This window comes from Lytechinus variegatus, chromosome 3, assembly GCF_018143015.1.
Source record: "Lytechinus variegatus isolate NC3 chromosome 3, Lvar_3.0, whole genome shotgun sequence".
Lineage (NCBI taxonomy): Eukaryota > Metazoa > Echinodermata > Echinoidea > Temnopleuroida > Toxopneustidae > Lytechinus > Lytechinus variegatus.
This window is the reverse complement of record NC_054742.1, coordinates 56338479-56353035: the sequence shown is the minus strand read 5'-3', so window position 1 is coordinate 56353035 and position 14557 is coordinate 56338479. Positions and strand designations below refer to the sequence as shown.

At 35.4% G+C, this 14557-nt stretch overlaps 1 long non-coding RNA gene across 1 annotated transcript; it reads right to left on the bottom strand.

Annotated features, from left to right (window-relative positions):
* Positions 1 to 11128: 11128 nt before the first annotated feature.
* Positions 11129 to 14301, bottom strand: LOC121412236. Its single transcript, XR_005969578.1, has 3 exons — positions 14216 to 14301; positions 11825 to 12508; positions 11129 to 11293 (listed from the first exon to the last, which is right to left on the bottom strand). It is a non-coding gene; the product is annotated as an uncharacterized LOC121412236 (long non-coding RNA).
* Positions 14302 to 14557: the final 256 nt, after the last annotated feature.

Below are 14557 nucleotides of genomic sequence, written 5' to 3'. Positions count from 1 at the left end.
CTGGTGATCTTTTCTTGTGGTAAATGATCATACACCAGATTTTCACTGGTGTTGATTTAGTTCCTAAGAAAGGTTTACCAGTCATTCTTAGAGTCACTCGTAATTACGAACAGCTTTACGAAACACCTGCCGGATTTCCAAACACCAAATACAGATATTTTTGATGCAGTTGAAAAAAACTTCTGGATGTCAGCAATGCTCTTGTAAAAATTTGCTCAGTTCCTTTCTTCCCTTCTTGGTACGGCCACAAATGGTTATCAGCAGACCTGGGTCAATTTAAAGTGCGAAGCAGTCCTTGTTCAATCTCAATCAATGCCATCTATAGGCCAAACTGCTCCATTGAATTCGACAAACATGCAAAAGTGCCATTAATAAAATCAATAAGGGTCAACTAGAAACACTAAAATGGCAAGGCTCTTGAATAATGGCTTGAAAAGGAGATGACAATTGCAGGCAAGACAGAAATAAAAATTTGACATTGCACTTCTGAAACTAGACTCATGACTACTGTATTGCTGTGATTGATGGAGATTTTGGGGAGTGTGGTTTTTTATTTTTACACATTGTAGAATAACCATTTAAGCACACAATCCTAAAAAAATTGGTGAAATTTTAAAATCTATCAGTAGGCCCACTTTTTTTGTGTGAATAAAATTTTTTGGGGGGCAGACGAACCGATATTCATCGCAAAATCCTACCATTTCAACGCAGGCCGTTATCTCCACACGTTCTGCGATTACATGATGGATACACACATGGCATTCGCACAAACGCTTTTGTATATGGTCCTGCACTCGGCATCAGCACAAACATAAGGTTTATGGCGGTGAATGAGGACAGGGCCAACTTCGGCCAATATTGATTTTGAAATCGACTCAAATTAGTCTATCAAAAAAAAAAATAACATGTACAGAAAAAGTGAAACCTATATTACAAAATAATGAATACTTCTAACTGCACTGCTACGAGATCAAAATATGTAAATTCTTTGTCTTCTTAGCACACTATTATATCAGTCATGGCAAATATGTTGCAACGGTGTGAAACAGATGAATTTAGACCAACAAATATTGAGTAGATAGTACAAGGAGGTAAAGACAGACAACAATTAATGGATAACAGATAATAAAATTACTGTCAGGATAAGAGAGGGAAACATGAGGGGAAGAAGGTGCAGTAATGAGCAAGAGAAAAGATTTGAAAATTTGAAAAAAATGAGTGGCTACATACAGGGGAAAATTACAAGTCAATAAGATTGATATTATTTTTTTTCATAGGGCTCTACAAATTCATCAAAAAGGCCTTCAGGAAACGGTTAAGATTTGTAAAATTGTCATGACAAGAATTTTGTTCCAAAGATTTTTTTAAATGCCAATTTAGGTAAAATGTGAATAAATGTACAATGAAAGTAAAGTTGCTCACAAATACGATCACCCTATGCAACACAATCACTTGGAAAATCAATGCATTGTTTTACATGCTCTAGGCTACACAGAATATCATTAAATTCGACAAAGAAAGCACTTACATTAGGGAAGTAGTATATCATGCACAGCAGTGTCCAGTGCCCCTATCTGCACACTGAAAAATAGTCCTCTGGGTAGTGACATCACTAATTGTGTGATTTTGGCAGGAAGACCCCAGCTCAAACCAGACAGCAAGCCAAGTTTTTGAGATTCAGGGCTACACCATCACTCGACGAGGTCAACTGCCATGGTTCTCCAACATGAATAAACCCTCTCGGCTGCCGGCCTTACAGTTCATTTCAAGAAAGAAAAATAAAATCATTAATACAAAGCAAGCACACAGTAATCACAATTATAAACTGTAGAGCAGGTCCAAGCTACATGTAATCTAACGTAAGGGACAAATCAGAGGGGTGTTTCACAGAAGACCTGAGTATGGCTAAAAATTCCTTTTCAATTCCCAGTTATGTGTCAAAATTAACAGATTATTGTATTGTTTGGATCACGCACAGAGAATGAGCTCTACTGTGTATTAATCATTGAGAGTACTGAGCATTTTAAATATCATGCATATTAATACTCGAGCATGATTTTAGTAGGGTTTTTCTTTTTTCGTGAAACACTCCAAGAATTGCTTTTCTAAGGTCATAAACTTTTCATTAATTAAATGGAAAAAAATTCTTTTTGATTGCTATACTGTAGAGGTTTTATTTTCTTAATGAAAAAAAAAACACATGATTGGCACCATACTATATATATCACAAGGACTGTGTAAAAATTTTGTCGAAATTAACAGATGGATTTTCGACTGCAAACATCTCTGTTCTTGCCAGATCTAACTGATTTGAAATAATGACCTTTGACCTTGTGACCCAAAAGTCTAATAAAATCATCCTTCTTACACTTTTTGGACGCATGAACCAAGATTGAAGATACTCTCAGACTGTTCAATTAATGTGAGAAAAAGATATTTCAATGTATATAATGATCTATGTGAATATGTAATTTATCCTTATGACCCAAGTATATAATCACATTTCTGTCACTCCCAAATGCAAACATGAATAAAGATTAAAGTTGAAACCTCCGACTGAAGTTGAAACCATAACAGTTTGTTTAGTTATCACAAGAATGTGTGTAACATTTTACCTCATGATTGTAAAAGATAATGACCCCCCACCCCCTTCAGAGCTAGGCCGCTGATTATGTGATCGCCGCGTAAAATTTGCATGCGCAAAGAGCCAGATGTAATCAACAAGACAAGTACAACTTTTCAAAAATGATTTATGAAAAAAGTGTATGAAAATGTGTTTTTGCCTATAACTCACTTTTTTATTTTTTCAATTCACTTTGCCTGGGACTCCTCCAATCATAAGCAGCATAAAATACATAAATTTCTATCAGCAAATTAGAAAAATAATTGTACATATATGATTTTTGGTTGATTTTTTTACACAAATCACATTTTTTAAAAGTTATTTGAGGTCCAGCAGCATTGCAATAATGTGTGCAATTTTTGCACATATTGTTTCAATAGATGTACAAGAATAAAAAAAATAAAAAGGTCAAAAGTCGGCAGAAGACGCAGTCACAATTTTCGTTTCTGTGGTGACGTGCATGCTGATTTTCATTGCGATTACATAATCAACAGCCAACATAAGACCCATCCCCCACCCCCTGTTGAACAATTCTACGACAAGTAGGTCCAGGGTAAAAAACCAGAGATAAAACTCAATAGGGAAAAACTCTGGAAAACCTTTGGATCCACTTTTGCAGAATAGTCAACACAATATCAACACAAATGTGACCAGCCACTACAAAACCAACAATAAGTCAGTAAGAAGATGCTCTAGAAATAGGCAAAATAGTTCTTCAAAAATGAAAAAAAAATAGAAATTTCCTTATCTGAAAGAATATAGTTCTTCTTCATACAGTCAAAATTTTAAGTTTTAAATTTTAATAAAAGACAATTAGATACAAGAGCTCTTTTCACACCATTTTTTTATGGACTACTTTAAACCTTGTTTTCTACATTTAAAGAAGTACTTGTGAGGGTTATTGTTGACAAAAATTTGCTGATCAAAAATATAAATCATTTAAAGCATTGGATGTGCTCTTTCAACCAAGACAAATATCTCAAAATTCATTTTGGGCAACTAATTGTTGGTTTTGGGGTGGCTGGTCACAAATACAAGCTTCATGAAGATAAAGTTGCCTACTAAGTTAACTCAACAAACATCTCCATGGCCTCATTATAAAGCCTCCAAATCTTTACCAATTGTTATACAACCTTAAGCAAACTTTCTACCCCGAGAAACCATTCTTTGAAAGTTACAAAGAAGGTATTTACTAATAAAACAATAGATGTTACGATATACCTGACTATCAACAAAGAAATTAAATAGCTTGGACCTGCTCCTTGGATACATTAAAAACGTGGGTTCATGAATAGTAAATATATACAAGAATTTTAGGAGTCCTAAAAGAGCAGTAGAATATATTCATTAGAGGATAGTTTCTGCGCTCTTTAAGTTTGTTATTATAATGTGATTCACACATTTGATACTAAAAATATTTGAAATAAAAGTTTGAACTGACATTTTGTTCATTCAGTTTGATTTACATGACAGAAATCCCCAAATCAAATCACAATCCTGAATTTGACTTCTAGAAAATGGGCCCTGGTGATGGATAAAGTGACTGTTCTGATTGGGTCCTGGTGTAGGCAACACTGATCTGGATTGGAATTAGTGACTGATGGCAAACATTTGTGTTTAGGGGCCCTTTTTTAACTTTCAATTCTCACTCTTGACCCATGCTATTTTGTAAGTCTTGGGGAGAAACTGCTTGAATAATAATTCTTTTTATTTTGGTGGTGCATTAATGGTGAAGTGCACAAATATCAATGGTTTTTGTCTTCAGGCTGTAAAATAGGAGACCATTCACATCTAAAATCCAGGGTTTTTTTCAATTCACCAAATGGGGAATCTTTCGAGATTTTGAACATGGAAATATACGAGGGTGACAAGTGATTTTGCCCCCATAACGACCTAAATCACCCCTAAAATCCCCCAAATCATTTCTAAATGTGCCCAAAGATCTGCCACAAACAATATTCAAGAATGTTTAGAAAATCATTTTTCTACTTATAGAGGTATAATGAGAAATGCTTTTTACAGGACAATTGCTTGTTGCACAAAAAGAACAACTTGAAATGAAAGAAACACCCCCTAAAATTTGGCAACTGCCCCAATGCGGAAAAAAAAATCACCTCTGGAAAAAATGAAACTTATTTCTTATCCTGATCGCAATCATGAATACTAGGAAGATTATAAACACAAAATGGAAGGTGTATACGAAAGAGTTTAGTGTCAAATCAATTGTCTCTGTCTGCTCATACTTCACCAAAATACCAATGACCCTTCACATAAGACATTCCATGTAGATTCATGATAGGTGTCACATCCTTGTCTCTGGTCGGCTATCTCTGTCATCTATACTTGGAAGATGGTTAACACCAGATGGGGGGCATATCCATGTTAAACTGCAAGTGTAAAGTGAAAGAACAAAATATAATTTAAACACCAATTCCTCTTAAAAAAACATTCACTGTGACACATCTATATACATGTATATAGTAAATAAATTAAAGTTGGCATTGGAACTAATGTAGTAACGGTAGATGCAGTCTTGACAAGTGTCAAAAAACTTTTCTCAAACATGTCATTCATTTTGCTTCCACGTCAGTTTGGAATTAGGTCTGGTTTCTGTTATTCACATTAGGAGTGGGTAACATACTGTTAAGTGACCTGTCTATACTCCACAAATAACCCTTCTTCACAGTCCAGAAAAAACTGCTACAAATGTGTATTGTCCATGTCAGATGCAATGGTGATGTAATGTCCATAAAACTATTTTTTAATGGAAAATTATTTCAATTTTCAAACTATTCTCTGGATATGCTGTGTGATACCACATTACAGCTTTGGATTTTAATTTACAACAAATATTACCAAAACACAGTGTGCTATAAAAACCCATGTATATATCAGGTAGTGGGAATTGTTATCAGATAAAATAAGAGGCATGCTTTTGACTTACATTCAACCATTGCTTTCAAAGCCTTCAACGTCTCCATAGGCCTCTGTTGAAAAGTCAAAAGGTCCCTCAAGTTCGGCTAGTTATCCGGGAGGTCAGAATCTGTTGGTCCCTCGTCTAGCTATCTCTCCCTTTTAAAGGCTATAGCAAAAAGACCTAAAGAAACAAAAAAAATCAAGAATATTATTTAAATTAAAATGATCAATGAAAATTTGCCAAGTAATATATTAAAAGCTCTTACAATATTTATCAACTAATTAACCATTAAATTAAATATGCCTCTTAGAAAAGGCTCATGCATCTTGTGACATAAAGCTTTGTGATCGATCATACACTGGATTTGAACAATAATAATAATGTAGTTTTTATATAGTGCATTTAAAAAATGTAAGGACTCTCAATGCGCTTTACAGAAAAAAAATCATACAAATTTATATAAATTAGAACAGTGGAAATATACAGATATTGCCTACCTAGAGTTTGAATATAACATTTTCTCTCCCCGACGGAGTTATATTTTTCCCAAGGGAATATATTTTGCCCGAAGCGCGCAGCGCTGAGGGAAAATATTATCCCGAGGGAAAAATATAGTTTCGGAGGGGAGTTGAAATGTTATTTATTAAAACGATAGACCAGGCAATATCTGTTATATTATATAGTATATGTGGATTCGCCATCAGAAATTGCATTCATCATCTGGTTCAAAAGCGAAATTCTTGCTACAGCTCTGTTCCATCTACGTCATAATAGATTTTTTTTTGGAAAATACATCAAGCGCGTTCTTCATGCAATCGACGCGTTAACACTAGCGCGTATATCAAATAAACTACCTTGTTGCGCAACTTGTATGCAGCGAGTGACGTCACCTTAGTGGATATAACGCCGCAATTGAAAATACTACGCAGTATATTCCGAGGTGACGTCAAAACCTAGAATATAACAAATGCGATCCTCGCAGCTATGGTCACGTGATGGCGTATTGACCTATCACTGATTCGAATCTACATAGCCTATGTAATATTGACTTATATTACACCTAAACAACATTTAATCAATTACATATGACTTAAGTATAAAGAATAATCTAATGCTTCATTAAAAAAGATGTATGTCTCAAGTTCTGATATGAAGAGTCCATGATTATTTTGTGATCAGAGAGTGCTGGGGAAGGAATTCCAAAGGATGGGGGCAATGTAGGTGAAGGACCTTTCGCCATGCATCTAAGTTCTTAGTCTACCAGTAGGTACTAGGAGTTTTGAGTTGATGAACATAGTGTCTTTGAAGAGGTGTATGGAGAAATGAGTTCAGAAATATATTGAGGACAGTGGACAGCATTAAATGTTATTAGGAGGACTTTGAAGCGAATTCGTGATTCGATGGGTAGGCAATGAAGTTCTTTGCGGATTGGTGTAATGTGGTTGTTTTTCTTGGACCTGTAGGCAAGCTAAATTTTGAATTCTTTGGAGTTTTGCTTTATATTTGTTGAGGATTTGACACAGGAGACTGTTTTATACAGTTATTAAGTGTAACTGAGGACAGAAAAGAAGTACTCTTATTGGAAAGAGTAAAATGAGAGGAACAATTTAAAAAAAAGTTTCATCAAAATCGGTTATGAAATAAGCAAGTTATGGGAGTTTGAAAACTCTTGTTTTACTTTCTATGGGCATCCTCAAATTGGCAAACGTGCTTCAAAATGGCTGATTTTGTGGACAACTCTCCATTTGTTTTGTACACAAATTTTCAGATTTTCCTCATTATCTTTCAAATTGTATCTTGCCTCCTTCTGAGCACAACATATGTCATGGGAAAATATAATCCACACCATATATGTCAAGGTCAGGAGGAGATAATGTGAAATATGTAAAATAAAGGGGAAAATCTGAAAATATGTGTACAAAACAAATGGAGAGTTGTCCACAAAATCAGCCATTTTGAAGCATGTTTGCCAATTTGAGGATCCACATAATAAGTACAACAAGACTTTTTAATCGTCCATAACTTGCTTATTTCATAACCGATTTTGATGAAACTTTTTTTTTAATTGTTCCTCTCATTTTACTCTTTCCAATAAGATTGCTTCTCTTCTTGGGTTTTGGTTTCCTTTAACCCTATCTAGGCCGGGGGGGCCTCGGAGGCCCCCCCTCAACGAATCGCGCGATATTTTCGCCGTGCGATATTTTTTGACCGCGCCGCTCGCCGAATTTTTACTTTCAAGTCTTGCGCAACTTTTGAGACCAATTTTGTTTCACCCGGGTACGTGGTTCCGAAATTACGCAACATTATGTAAGTGCATGTCAGACCGAAAATTGCTCAAAAACGTGATTTCGTGTACAAAGTCAATGCAAATTGTGTTTTCAACCAAAATTCATAAATGTATGATTATTTTTAGTTTTGCTAGTCTAAATGTATTCATTTTATGCTTTTTATGATCACAGAAGAGTCCCCAACAAATTTCATTGAAAAAACAATGAAAAACAAAAGGTAAAAAAACAAAGAAATACATAAGAAATTGCAAAAAACAATATAATACATAAGAAAATGATTTGCTATCACAAATTTTTTCATGTACACTTGCTAAGGACACCACAAAGAGTTTCTATACCAAAAATTAGTACATTTGGAGCTTTATTTAGGGAGTTAGAGGAAAAAGTAAGATTTCGCATACTAATTACGCATAAATTAGCATAATCACTTAATAGCGATTCGCATGAAATAAATTACTATACAATCTTGTAGATTATGTCCCAGGCAACCCGCGTGCCAATTTTCGGCGCGACCGTGCGGTCGACGGCCGAGATCTTAGGGGGGGGCCTGGGAGGCCCCCCCCGGCCATAGGAACTCCCCAAATACCCCGGCCTAGATAGGGTTAAGTGGCAACAAATGTATTTGTCATGACATTAAATTGTAGCGCAGTAATTCAGATTTGTCATGTCTTTATTTGAATTGGTACATACATGTATCATAAGTATTTAGGTCAAATGGAATGAAGACATGACATATTTTGATATGTACGAATTCAAATTATGACATGATGTACTACCAAATTTTTTGATGGTCTCATGCTTCCACGCTTTCAAGCCATGCATTTTGGGGTGCAGCACTCTGCAGTTAGGGTACATCACTTTTCTCTAAGCACATACATGTAATAAATGAATGCTTAAAAACCTTGAATAAACAATTAGCAGCTATCGGGGTAGCCAAAACCCGGGGGGGGGACACTTCCATTCACGAGTGGATACCATGCGCGACCATGGGGTCTCGAAAAGCACCCTAAACACGTAATTTCCATTTTCTGAAAATGCACCCCTTAACAAGTATTGGCGTTTGAAACCCTACCCTTTACAAGTATTGGAAACAAAACGATACTCTTGGCAAATGTTCCCTGAAATGAACCCCTAAACAAGTAAAGGAATGTTTTATTGTTACGGGTCCTTCGGTCGTCGGCTTGACCTTTAATATTTGGTTTAGAACGACCCCACCTTCGATCTACACCTTGCGCAAATCGGACCCTAAACACGAAGTGTTGGGGCAAAACAGACATCCTTTATAAAACATTCTATCTTTGTTTTATCATCCCCGCAAATTCGACCCTAAACACGTTATTTTCCTTGCGAAATAGATACCCTTTTTTTCATTATTTTTGTGTTTTTTACACCCTTATCACGTTACGTACGTAACGTGCCCTATCGTGAAAAAGACATCCTTTTTACGTGTTTTTTTGGTCGCGCATGGTATCCACTCGTCAATGTAAGTGGCCCCCCCGGGGCCAAAACCCACGGTAATAATATCCTGTGCTTACATGTATAAACATTGTATGAAACGCTATATGAATATTGCATATTATCATTTAGGGCTAGAGGAAAGGTTATCCCTGATGGTGTTAATCATTTAGTTGTTGGTGGTCAACAGATAAGCTGCAGTCAACATGTGCAGTTCCTCGGTGTTACGGTTGATGAATTTTTATCATGGAAAAATCACCTTGATAATGTATGTACTAAAGTGTCTCAGAGTGTTGGAGTAATTCGGTTTTTCCTCCCCCAGCAGACCCTAGTTACTCTATACAATGCTATTGTCATGCCTCATCTGATGTACTGCAATATTGCTTGGGGGCACACTTTTAGGACCCATATACATAAACTGCAAGTTCTTCAAAAAAAAGTTGTTAGATATATAACATACTCAGATTAATAATATAATATAGGATATTTATATTGCGCACATTTCCACCTTGTTAGGTGCTCAAGGCGCCCCTATATTACCCGGCTAAGCTAGGCGTTCATAGCGCACACAGCTTCTTAAGGAATTACTTCCTGCCGGTACCCATTTACCTCACCTGGGTCGAGTGCAGCACATCGTGGATCAGATTACAGGTCACCAAGTACTCCTTTATTTTTGCAACTGCAAATTTTGCCTTTCAATGAGATGGTTTCTCTTAGTTGTGTAATATTCATGTTTAAATGTCGATCATGCCAGTATACATTTTTGTCTGATGTGTTTGTGGAAAATTCTTCAATCCATCATTATCATACTCGTCAAAGAAACCTTATCCATCAGCCATATGCTCGAACCCAAACTGCTTTGAAATCATTTAAAATAGTCTGTGTTAAAGAATGGAATAGTTTACCCAATGATATAATTAAAAGCTCGACTCTATCTTGATTTAAAATGTTATGTAAAAAACGCCTTTTTGACAGATTGCAATCAGGTACTACATGTACATGAGTCAAGAGGAGTTAGCCATGAATGATATGTCCATGCGTGCGTGTGAGTGTGTGTGTGTGTGTGTGTGTGTGGGTGTGTGTGTGCGTGTATGTGTGTATAGCTGAAGGGGGGGTTGTCTGTAGTTAGTTATAAGTTATAACATTGTTCATCATTGTACGTTAGTTATACTTATTGTAGATATGTTATTCATCGCTACAGGGGCCCTGTTAACAAGCTGTGCTTCACTGGGGTCCCAAACCTAATCAAATATTTGATGTCTTGCTTTATACCATTACTATGAATGTGTTTGGTTTTGGTTTGAATAAACTATACTATACTAAGAAGCTATCTGCATCCTAATAGAGAAAAGGCTAAGGCATGCTCTTATTTACGGTAAATGGTATTCATGGTACACAGATATACACCTATGATGAAATAACAGAAAGCAGACTTGACCTCTCCATCTGTGCATTCCTAGACATTTTGGAGAAATGCAAATGAATTTTCCACCACAAATTCATACTGCCGACTCATTTAATAAAACAAATAATGCTTATTTTAACATGTACATTTGTGATATTAATTATAATGCAGGCACTACAGTATTCAGAATATTGTAAAAAAAAAAGCATGCTGTGCAAAAACTGGAAGTATCCTCGAGTGAGCTACATTACCACAAACACATTATGCACAGTGTTTGTATAACATAAAGTTGCCTAAATGGGGAATTTGTTAAATTTAGGCGCACCATGCAATATATCCTCTCATATTGCACAGACAAACCATGCATACTTAAAATTTGTGATGCACTGTTCAAATGCCCTATATAAAAAAATCATAAACACTCCATAACTTACCACTGGTTCTGATAACATTTCTCTGGACTATTTCATGAGTACGTTGAGTTCATCCTCCATCATGATGTCTTTATATTCTAGTTCCATGTTCCCTGCTTCCTGTTGGGCCGCTTGTTCCAGATGAATCCTTGATGTTAGGCCTTTACTTTCTTGGATAGGACTCTGCACTTGCTGCAAGGAGAATCATAGACTTAAGATTAAATTTAGTTCTCACTCATGAATAGAAGAATTTGTCTCAAATTGATTGTGTAGGTATTCATTTATCAATTTTGGCAAGTTATATCTCACTTTCAAGCTTATGATCATGTGGTTTTTCAAGGTCAATAAATATCGCAAAACTCATTTTGGGCGACATTTGTTGGTTTTGGGGTGGCTGGTCACATATTAGGCTGCACCCAACTGTAATGCAATAATTTAATACAATTGAAGCAAGGAAATGGATAAATTCTGCACAGCAATCTTATTTGCATTGTTCTACTTGGATGATCAAAGATACCTAGCTCAACAAGGAAATTTAGTTCTTAAACTGCTAGTTTTTCGATTTTAGTAACAATAAATTTTTTAAGTATCTTCGAGTAAATTTCACCTGTTTTCACTTCAAAGTCAACTGTGAAAACAACACTTGTTACTTTGGCATGGTTCTAACTAATTTAATTTTTAATCAAATTTATTCTCAGAAAAAATTTAATGAAAGAAACTCACTTTTCACTTCAAACTAGGGCTGAGTTGAACTGACCAGTCCAGTCCACCGATGACCGACCAGTGGACCACGTGAAATAATTAAATAAAATAGAAATTCACAGAGTCAAAGACTTTGACAACCAACCAGACTAGACCCCTAATATATTTTTTTCAAAGTTCAATGTGATATTATCATTTCATATGACTTATCAATGAAGTATGACAATGGAAATAAGATAACTGAGCTACAGTTCTCAATTTCATTGCTTGAATTGTTCAGCCAATAACATTGTGATCCTATAGCCTGAACGTCTGTTTGCAAATCTGAGTTACTCTGCTGTAGAAATATAGCAGAGTAGCTAAAAGTTGCAAACTGACAGAAAAAAATGGCCACACCCATGCCACTGGATTAAAAAGTTAATGGCCGATTAAGTTCAAGCAATAAAATAGAGTAATCCTGCTTGGTAATTTGATTTCTATAGTTCTCCTTGGTTGATTAAAGATTTGAAATATGAAATCATCTGAAAATCTTAAATCTAGATAAGGAAATGTAGGACTTTAAGTATTTTGGTATTCAGAATTTTGGTGACAATTAATTTCTTGATTTCACTGGTCCACTGGTCTCCACTGGTGGTTGTCAGACAAAAATATTCAAGCTTTCATTGTTGACACTCGTCATCTGATCCCTTCATTCATGGAGATGTCCTGTTAAAAAAATTAAAAATAGCATAATAGTGCCTTCATTGCAGAAAAAGGATGTATCATGGGCCTACTTATTTTATTAAAGCTACATGTAACTCAGGATGAGATAGAGTATAGTAGGCCTACATGTATACCATCATTTGCAAAAGTTTAAGACCACCAAAGTGTTGTGTATATAGTATATGACATGTAATAATTGAGATAAACTAGGTGATTTCAGACCGCCTCAGAGTTCATCAGTTCCAGGTATTTTGGCAGTGTAAAAGCAAATTACCTGTAATCTCTCAGAATAAAAATTAGGTACTTGCCAAAATTACAAGAACGTTCATGGGGATTTTTTCAAGGTCACAGGTATTTTAGCAACGTGAGAGCAAATTACGGGAACTTTTAGTCCAATGTGTAGTTGGACGTCGTGGGTGGCTGAATCCAGAAGGGTATGTTACGGGATGGTGTGAATGCAGGTATAACAGGTATTTTTTAGCCTGAAAAAGTTCTCATAATTTAACAGGGATTCTTGTGATTGACATGGTTTTAAACCATTTACCTGTAATGTAACAGTTTCATTAAAAACTGGCCTTATATAATTTGTTGGTTTGATTCTGTGTTTGATAAGAAAGGTTAAAGGGGAACTAGCTCAAAGAAATTGTCAAATAGCTTGACTAATCACTTTGTTTTCGAAATAATTCAAACAGAAGGATAAGTCAAGCCATTGGACAATTTCTTTAACAAATTCATCCTTAACCATTCAAATAAATCACAGAATCAACACTCACAAATAATACATGTAAATAGTCCAGTTTTAAAGAAGTCATAACAGTATATTACAATTATATACATGTACAGTGCTATACACACAAATTTTTAGGTGGTCTTAAACTTTTGCAAATGATGGTAGATTTGTCCACAACAACAAAAAACAACCTCTAAAACCAAAACAAAGTGGTAATTGCATAATACTATGAAAATGTAGTTATGTCAAAATACTATGGAAATATGGTAACTGCACAATACCATGGAAATGCAGTAATTGCAAAAATACATGAAAAATATCCTAATTGCACAATACCACACTAATAAGAGTTTAATAGATCATATATCATTTTTAATGTAAATGATCTAATTCTTACAAATGTGGTATTCTTATCTTGCAGTTACATTTTCACAGTACTTTACATGAACAGTTTAAATAAATCATCCATTAAACAAAGGTCATAATATACATTGAATCAGATTTTCATATTAACTGACTGTGCATGGCAAGACCTAACTATGATATTGACATATTGAAGACCACCTAGAGTTAAGATGACATAAGATGCCAACAAACATCTTACCCTGACTAAAACACATGTTTTACAATTTGCTTATTATTCTCTAGGAGTAGGGATTTATGAAAGGTGTAATTGTTTCCTACAAGTGAACAAATTTTGTTGTTTAGCCCAGTAAACGTTTGATTCAGAGCCCTGACAATATATACATGGTACTCCCTATTAATGCAATGGAACCTCAAAATCACTTCCTCTTTTTTAATGCAAATTTTCAACAAATTTCAAACTTGTAAATTCAGATATTATTCTCTATCAATCACTAAATTAAAATGAAACAAAGAAAACATTAATGTTTCCAAGTTGAAAAATAAAATGTGATCAAATAGGGCTTCAAATGATTAAATGTCTGAATAAAATGAGAGGTGGAATTATAAAGACTTACCACTCTCTGAAGCTTAAAGTTCAGGCATCGCCCTCTCACAAAGATCTTGGTCATTTTCTGCAACATCTTCGCTGATAAATCTTCGCTGATAAATCTTCGCTGATAACTTCCAGGGGTCACCCTCTTTACAAAGATCCCTGGGTGATATTCTGCAACATCCTTGAAGTTATCCGCCAGGGATCACCATCTTCACAAAGATCCCTGGGTGATTCTTTGCAACATCCCTGCTGTTACCCACCAAGGATCGCCCTCCTCACAAAGATCCCTAGGTGATTCTCTGCAACACCCTCGCTGTTACCAACCAGGGATCTTCCTCACCACAAAGATCTCGAGGTCATTCTC